The sequence below is a fragment of the Neofelis nebulosa genome, chromosome 12, assembly GCF_028018385.1.
Source record: "Neofelis nebulosa isolate mNeoNeb1 chromosome 12, mNeoNeb1.pri, whole genome shotgun sequence".
Lineage (NCBI taxonomy): Eukaryota > Metazoa > Chordata > Mammalia > Carnivora > Felidae > Neofelis > Neofelis nebulosa.
This window is the reverse complement of record NC_080793.1, coordinates 73998471-74006721: the sequence shown is the minus strand read 5'-3', so window position 1 is coordinate 74006721 and position 8251 is coordinate 73998471.

Below are 8251 nucleotides of genomic sequence, written 5' to 3'. Positions count from 1 at the left end.
CTGAGGTGTCAGCACAGAGCCCGATGCAGGGCTCGAACTCACTGACTGCGAGATCATGACCTGAGCTGAAGTCAGACGCTCAACCACCTGAGCCACCCAAGTGCCCCCCCAACTTAAAAAAAAAAAAAAAAATTTAAATGATCATATAATTTTTTAAGTCTAGAAAGAATGTGGAGAGATGATCAGATTTTGTTTTGTTTTGTTTTTGTTCTGCCTCTAAAAAAAATTCCCTTCAGTGTTTAACAAGGGATACATCCAAGGTTTATGGTTTTGTCATGTTTTTTAATAACACCACCTGACAAAATATTTGTATATCTAATAATCATTTTATTTGTAAATTGTTCCACGTACCTAATTCTGGACCCTCTTTTCTATTTGTTTCATTTCCTTTCATATAGATTGAAAATTGATCATCAGTAAGCCCCATTTCTCTCCCTAAAGGCAGCTGGGAGAGAACCCCTTTTAAACCTTTCCTTCTCAGATCTGAACTTTATGGTTCCATGAAGTTTTCCTTGTGGAAATTATATACCAACTTCAGTATCATTTTGATGGTCCAGCTTCAATTTCTCCCCATTCTATTCTAACTGAAGAGGCAAATAACCAGATATAGTTCTCTTGCTGAAAAAAAAAAAAAAAAAGACCATTCAAATAACGGACGTGTGGTTTGTATTTCCTATCAGTTCCAACCTTATTTATGTAAACAGAAAGAATCCTTTTGAACTTCTTAAAAGAGTACTATACATTTATCTTAGGTCAGTTTGATATTTAATATATAAAACCTCCCATTAATCCCCTTCCCCCCCCCCCCAATTAAATAAAAATGCTTCTTTCTTCCTTTGCCAGACACAGGCAAATGCTTTGGAGAACATATAAATAACTTCTTGAAATACATTTTCAAACTCCTCCCCCAGCACTGTTATTTTTTTTCACTTTAAAGACTAACTCCAGCACTGCAATTTCTTGGGACAAAGAAACACATTTCCCAGGTAGAACAGAAATGATAAATGGAGAAGTTTCCCGCAGCTTACAAAGCCTGCTACTTAATATTATTTTTCTGAATCTACTGTAAAGAAGTTGATCTATTGATAATTTTAACAGGTGTCTGAGAAAATAAAAACAGTGTATCAAATTCCTGTCACCGGCAATATTCTTCTCTTTGGGATCTCTCATCATGGAGACATTACAGATATTTGCAAAGGGAAATGAGAAGGTGTAAGTTACTTTATTTATAGGCAATTCAAATTCTCCCTGCAAAGAATTTATAGCACCACATAAAAAAGCTAAAATATCGGCATTCTCACTTCCAATCCTGCACTTCCTTTCAAGTCACTGTCCCTAAAATCCTCATGTCCTCCCCAAACTCCTCCAAATGCTTCTTTCAATCCTCCCAATATATTTTTGTAAGCCCAGCTCTTTTCTGTCTGCATAAAAGAAAGGAGACTGCACTTGTTTCCTGAACTCTCAGTAATTTGCACTTTGACCTTGTTAAAAGTGTCCAAATATTTAGCTTTTGAAAAATATGAATAACGTCACTCTGTATCTGCTGATTCTGTTCTGCTAAAAAGGTACCAGGGGCGCCTGGGTGGCTTGGTCGGTTGGGCGTCCGACTTCGGCTCAGGTCACGATCTCACGGTCCGTGGGTTCGAGCCCCGCGTCGGGCTCTGTGCTGACAGCTCGGAGCCTGGAGCCTGTTTCGGATTCTGTGTCTCCCTCTCTCTCTGCTCCTCCCCTGTTCATGCTCTGTCTCTCTCTGTCTCAAAAATAAAAATAAAACGTTAAAAAAAAAAAAGGTACCATGTGATATGCCTATAAAACTGTTGCTTATTTCTAAACCAGGAGCAAAATAAGTCATAAATGCTGTTGTAAAATGATGGGGCAGAAAGACAGTTAATTGACTTGTGATGATTTGAGGGACCTAGACTCAATTGATTTACTAGTCACGGAGTTGATGAACTTTATTGCATTATTGGTATCATGTAGCAGAGAGTCCTTTTCGTCTGGGCTATTAATTTGATGTGTTTATAGTGGTTTTTACTGACATGTGTCCAAGGGCCAGATTCGGCAGAATCGCCTAAGCTTTTTCAAATGGCAGATTCCTGGGTTCACCTGCTTCCGATTGCGTCAGGGTTTCCCAGGGACCTTGGGATTTGCATTTTAAATAGGCAGTTTTGGTTGTTCTTCTCACATTTAAACACTTGAGAGTCCTTGGTTTATAACAAGGTGTGTGTTCTAACCCAAATCTCCTTGTTGAACTTGGCAGTCTGTTTACAGAACCAGCTATTAGTTCTTCCCTTTGAATGTTCTAGTATTTCATATTCGTTGCATGAGCTACCCAACAAACCCTTGTCTTCTTTTCCTTGCCTTGACAACCAAGAGCCGGGAGGCACCTGAGACTCTGCCCACTCCCTTATTGTCCATACCCATTCATCAATAAGTGTTTCTATGTCCAGCTGAAGATTCTTATGGGTATCACCTCTTCTCCGTCCTCACCTTCTCTTAGCGTGCCAAGTTGCAGAGACTTTTTGTGTGTAAAACGATATGACCAACTAGAGTGTATCACATCCCTTTTTGAGCCCCCAAGGGTCACACTATAAGGGGGAACAGTGGAAGCCGTCTGCCATATGCGCAGGCAAGAAGGCTTTCATTTTGTGCTCTCATTTGTAGAAAATTAAAAAACAGTGATAAAACTCTTGGTCTGCTTTAATTATCACGATTGATCAGGGTTAGTAATAAAATACTCTTCATCACTGAATTTGCCCCACCAATCTTAGCACGCTGTCGGCCCACCTATACTTTGTATATATTTTTATTTTCTTCATGCATGCCATCTTGTGCTATAATTGTCTGTGTACACATTTTTCCCTTTCCCTAAACTCTGGGCTCTTTTTGTATTTTCTATCTCCCGGCAACTAACAAAACACTCTCCATGTATTATAGAGGCTTAATAAGTGCAAATCTTGCATACTGGAATAAATGGATTATTACTACATTACATACAAGGTCTGGATCAAACTGGAAGACTAGGTATGCATATCTGCATACTGATTCCCACAGAAATCTCTGTAAATTGTTATGCAATAATAAGTGCCTATGGGCAAGAAGGAGATGTCATTAGTGGATTAGGTAATTTAAAGAATAATTGAATGAAGTCAAACAGGTGTGACTATTTGAATAAGCCACACCCCTAACGCTGACTGGAGAATACATCAAATACATTAAGAACATAGAAACACACAGCCCCCTATCAGTGGGTAACCATGGAATAGCAAATGCAAAATGAGCAAACACACACACACACACACACACACACACACACACACAAATTACTAATATTTAAGGAAAATGAACACTGTTTTATAGAAGCACCAAACAATAGAAGTGTTAATGATCATTACAGTGAAGATAGTATAGAAAATGTAAAATAAATATAGTTAATATACTCAGGTGAAGAAGAAAGGATATTTCATTCTGTAAGAAAGAACAGTTTTTCTATTAAAAAGAGTCAATTAAAATCTCAACAGCATCATCATGGGTATAAAGAAAAACTCAGATGATGCATTCAGTAGTAGAACGGACACAGCAGAAGAATGAATTGTTGAAGAGAAATGTTGAGCCAGAGAGTTATCTCGGCATTTAGCATTAAATGTTGAAAGAAAACTTTGAAAAGTGGCTGGAAAGCAGATAAAATCGATCTAGAATTTAGAATATATTTTTTAACAAGAGAGCACAATAAAATCTATCCACATGGAAATTAAAAATCAGTCTTCTAACCAACTACTAGGTCAGAAATGATACTACATAATAATGTATTGTGGCCAAAGTGTTATTCAAGGAAATTCTCTTATTGGAAATCACGAAATTATTATGTTAGAAAATGAGAAATGTTGGAGAAAATATTTAATCATTCAACTCAAGAAATTAGGGGGAAATAAATCTAAAGCACTAGAAAACAATTGGTAAATTAAAATAAGAAATTAGTGAAATTTAACCTAAAAATTTGATAAACATTTAACATTTAAGAACCGAATGCTATCTTAAAAGATGAATAAAATATAGGAAACATTAACAAGTATGGTAAAAAAAAAACAAAAAAAACACCAGGAGATACAAAAACAGTATTGAGAAACAAACAAACAAAAAGCACAATTATACCTATGAAAGGTATAAAATTTGAAAGAAAATATTACATACGCTTTTGAATATAAACTTATGAAAAATTGGATCAAATGGATAAAGTATTAGGAAATTATTAAATAACAAAATTAGTTTCAACACTAAGTAGAACCCCTGTATGCCTACATAGAACAATTATAGCATAAACTGAAAATGTGGAAATGATTTCTAAAAAGACACCAGGCTCAGATGATTTTACTAAAAAGCCTTCTACATTTTTAAGAAATAGATCATTTTCATATTAATAAATTTTTCTGGAGCAGAGAAAGCATGGAACCTTTCCTAAATCCTTCTGCCACTCTGGCATAATCCCAATACACAAAATGTGGCAGCATTTTACATGTAACTTAATCGTAGGCCAACCTTACTTAAAAATTGAAGTAAACATCCTGAATATAATATGAATAAGTTGAAATCAACAATGTGTTAATTGAATGATACCTTCCTATGCCAGGAATGCAAAGATGCTTCCACAGCATAAAAATCATAACATAAAAATTGGTTACTGTATTAACAAATCAAATTAGAAAAAAAATTATGTGACTGCTTCCACTGATGAAAAAGCATCTGATGAATTTCAATTCCCAATCTTCACATTGAAAAAATATATATATTTATTTATTTTTGAGAGAGAGAGAGAGAGAGAGAGAGAGAGAGAGAGCGCGCAAGTGGGAGAGAAGCAGAGTGAGAGGGAGACAGAGGATCCGAAACAGGCTCTGTGCTGACAGCAGAGAACCGGATGCGGGGCTGGAACTCACAAACCCTGAGATCAGGACCTTAGCCGAAGTCAGACACTTAACCCACTGAGCCACACAGGGGCCCCACCACCCCCGCCCGTCTTCACTTTTTAATTGAAATTTGAAAATTTAACATTAATCCAGAGTAGAACCCACAAGTGTGTATGACATTTACCTGTCATGTGTCTCTTTAATCCTCTCTAGCCTTAGATGATATTTCTAACTCCATCTTTCCCTCCATATTTACTGACAATATTCTTTTCTATTTTATTTACTTATTTATGCATTTTGATATGTTATGTTTATCATTCAATAAGAAATAGTTCTTAATTTTAAAAATTCCTTTAACGTGATTTTAACTACCACGTATTAGAGTCTTTCTAGGTAACTTGTACTTTTTAAAAAACTCTTTTGATTCTAAATTAATTCTGTTATTGTCCAGTAATCTACTTTGTCAGGCTTTAATATTGGGGAATTTACAGAATCTTGTTTATGGTCAAGCATATGCTTCATTTGTACTTGAAAAGAATGAATATTCTTCAGTTCCTAGGAGTCTTTTTTCAGAAATCAGTCAAGGTGGCTGATAGTTTTGGTCAAATTTTTCATGTATTTTCTGGTTATTTCATCTCATTTTGTCAGTACTGAGAGGAGTTGCTAACATCTCCAACTGTAATTGTGAGTATTCTATTTTCCTCTTTAATTTGTCAATTTTTGCTTAATATATTATGAAGTTCTATTATTAAACACATATGGAGTTATTGTTTTAACTCACAAATTGATTCTTTTATTGTAATAACATATCCCTCTGTATCTTTGGTTTACTCTTTGTCTTGAAGTCTTCTGTATCTTTTTTATTAAAATTTTTTCAATGTTTATTTTTGAGAGAGGGAGGGAGGGAGACACAACGTGAGTGGAGGTGAGTGGAGGACTGGCAGGGAGAGAGGGAGGCAGAGAATCTGAAGCAGGCTCCAGGCTCCAAGCTGTCAGCACAGAGCCCGATGAGGGGCTTGAACTTGGAAACAGCAAGATCATGACCTGAGCTGAAGTCAGATGCTTAACCGACTGAGCCACCTGAAGTCTTCTGTATCTGATATTAAGACTGCCACTCCAGGGGCGCCTGGGTGGCGCAGTCGGTTAAGCGTCCGACTTCAGCCAGGTCACGATCTCGCGGTCCGTGAGTTCGAGCCCCGCGTCAGGCTCTGGGCTGATGGCTCGGAGCCTGGAGCCTGTTTCCGATTCTGTGTCTCCCTCTCTCTCTGCCCCTCCCCCGTTCATGCTCTGTCTCTCTCTGTCCCAAAAATAAAATAAAAAATGTTGAAAAAAAAAAATTAAAAAAAAAAAAAAAAAAAAAAAGACTGCCACTCCAGCCTAATTAAGCTTACTCTTGGCAGGGGGTATTTCTTCCATCCATTTATTTTCCATTTATTTTCTGTTTCCATATACATAGGGTGTCTCTCATAGGTAGTACATATTTGGATCATATTTGTCTTCTCTATTCTGACAAACCTTGTTTTTTAATTTGAATGTGTAGACAATGTATATTCAATATAATTATTGACATGGGTGGAGACTGATGTATCATTTTGCTATTTGTTTCCTATTGGCTGCACTTGCTTTTTGATTTTTTTTTTTTTTTCATTTTGCCTTCTGCTCTCAGTGCTTTCTAGGAATTGTGCATTCTTAACTTATCAAAATTTCTTTCAAGTTAATGTTGCACCTTTTCATTTAAAATATAAGAAAATTGGGGCTGCTGGCTAAGTGATTTGAGGGTCTGACTCTTGATTTTGGCTCAGGTCATGATCCCAGGGTTGTGGGATCAAGTCCTGACTTGAACTCTGTGCTGAGCTTGGAGCCTACTTAAGATTCTCTCTCTTTCCCTCTCCCCTTCTTCCCCACTCACACTGTCTCTCTCTAAAATTAAAAACTAAAGTAAAATAAAATAGAATAGAGAAGATTATAGTTGCCCCAGCAGGAGGGGCCATGCTTTAAAAAATAAGTAAATAAAATAAAAATAAAATAAAATATAAGAAACTTATATTTTATAGTGTAGTCCCATGTCACTTTTCTTTCCTCTTGCTATTGCCATCATATGTTGTTTAAAATATTAATAGAATGAAAAAAAATACAGCCTTTATGTCTATCTATGTGTTTCTTCCTGTAGACCCTTGTTTCTATCTGGCATTATTTTTCTTTAACTTCCTATGGTGTTTTGTTTTGAAGTTTTTTAATTTATTTTTGAGAGAGAGAGAGAGAGAGAGAGAGAGGGAGAGAGAGAGAATGAGCACAAGTGGTGGAGGGGCAGAGAGAGAGAGAAGGAGATAGAGAATCCAAAGCAGGCTCCAGACTGAGCTGTCAGCACAGAGCCTGACTCGGGGCTCAAACCCATGAACCATGAGCTCATGAGCTGAGCTGAAGTTGGACACCTAACCAAAATTTAGGAAGAAGAGATTTGCTGCGTATAACACCCTTCTGTCCTGGAAACACCCCTGACTTCCTCTGACCAAATTTTCCTTTACTTTCTCAGAGGCCTTCTTTCAACAACGGATACTTTGTTTGTTAATCCAAACTGATGTTGTTCTTTCCCAGATGAGGGTCTGTTCTGTGAGCATCCCCTTTGTCAAGTGGTACTCCTTAGGACATACCCCCAGGTGACCCATTATGTCTGCCTACACAAAGAGCCCATGGCAGCTGTTTTCACTGAGGGGAAAAAATAAGATATATGATGGGGCACCTGACTTCCATAGCATAAACGCCTTCTTTTTCAGGTATAAATGTCTCCTTTCAGATCATTTTGAGAGAGTATGGGGATATAAAGGAGAGAGGAAGACTCTTGCATATCTGGAGTGAAAGCGAATACCATGGAAGAAAAAAAAAAGTCTCAGGAAGAAGTTCTCCTTTCTCACATAATACATTTGTTTTAAATACTCATTTTAGATACCAATACGTGGAATGTCTGGTGCAAAGCAGGTCTCTTATGATGTGGCGATATTCCATTTTAATAGGAAAAATCTCACTTGAGTACTCTGAAGTTTGTTTTGTTTCACCTGGCCAAATTTCAGAGTCTCCCCCCTTCCCCTTTTTCATACTCAACCGAACTGGGAAGAGCTATTGATTGCAAAGTGGAAAATGATTCTGATTAACTTTGCAGTGCTGCGGCTGAAGCTTGTTTAAGCAACATTTAACCTTAGGAACCCATAGTTCCAGTCTCTGTCCACACCAACCAATTTTCATTTTGCCTCTGGCTAGTCAATAATCTCTCTAATTTCTTTAACTTGCTCTTCTAAGCTCGTGATGTATTTAGTTGCTGTCCCTGACAAGCACAGTCTAAATCATGACACAAG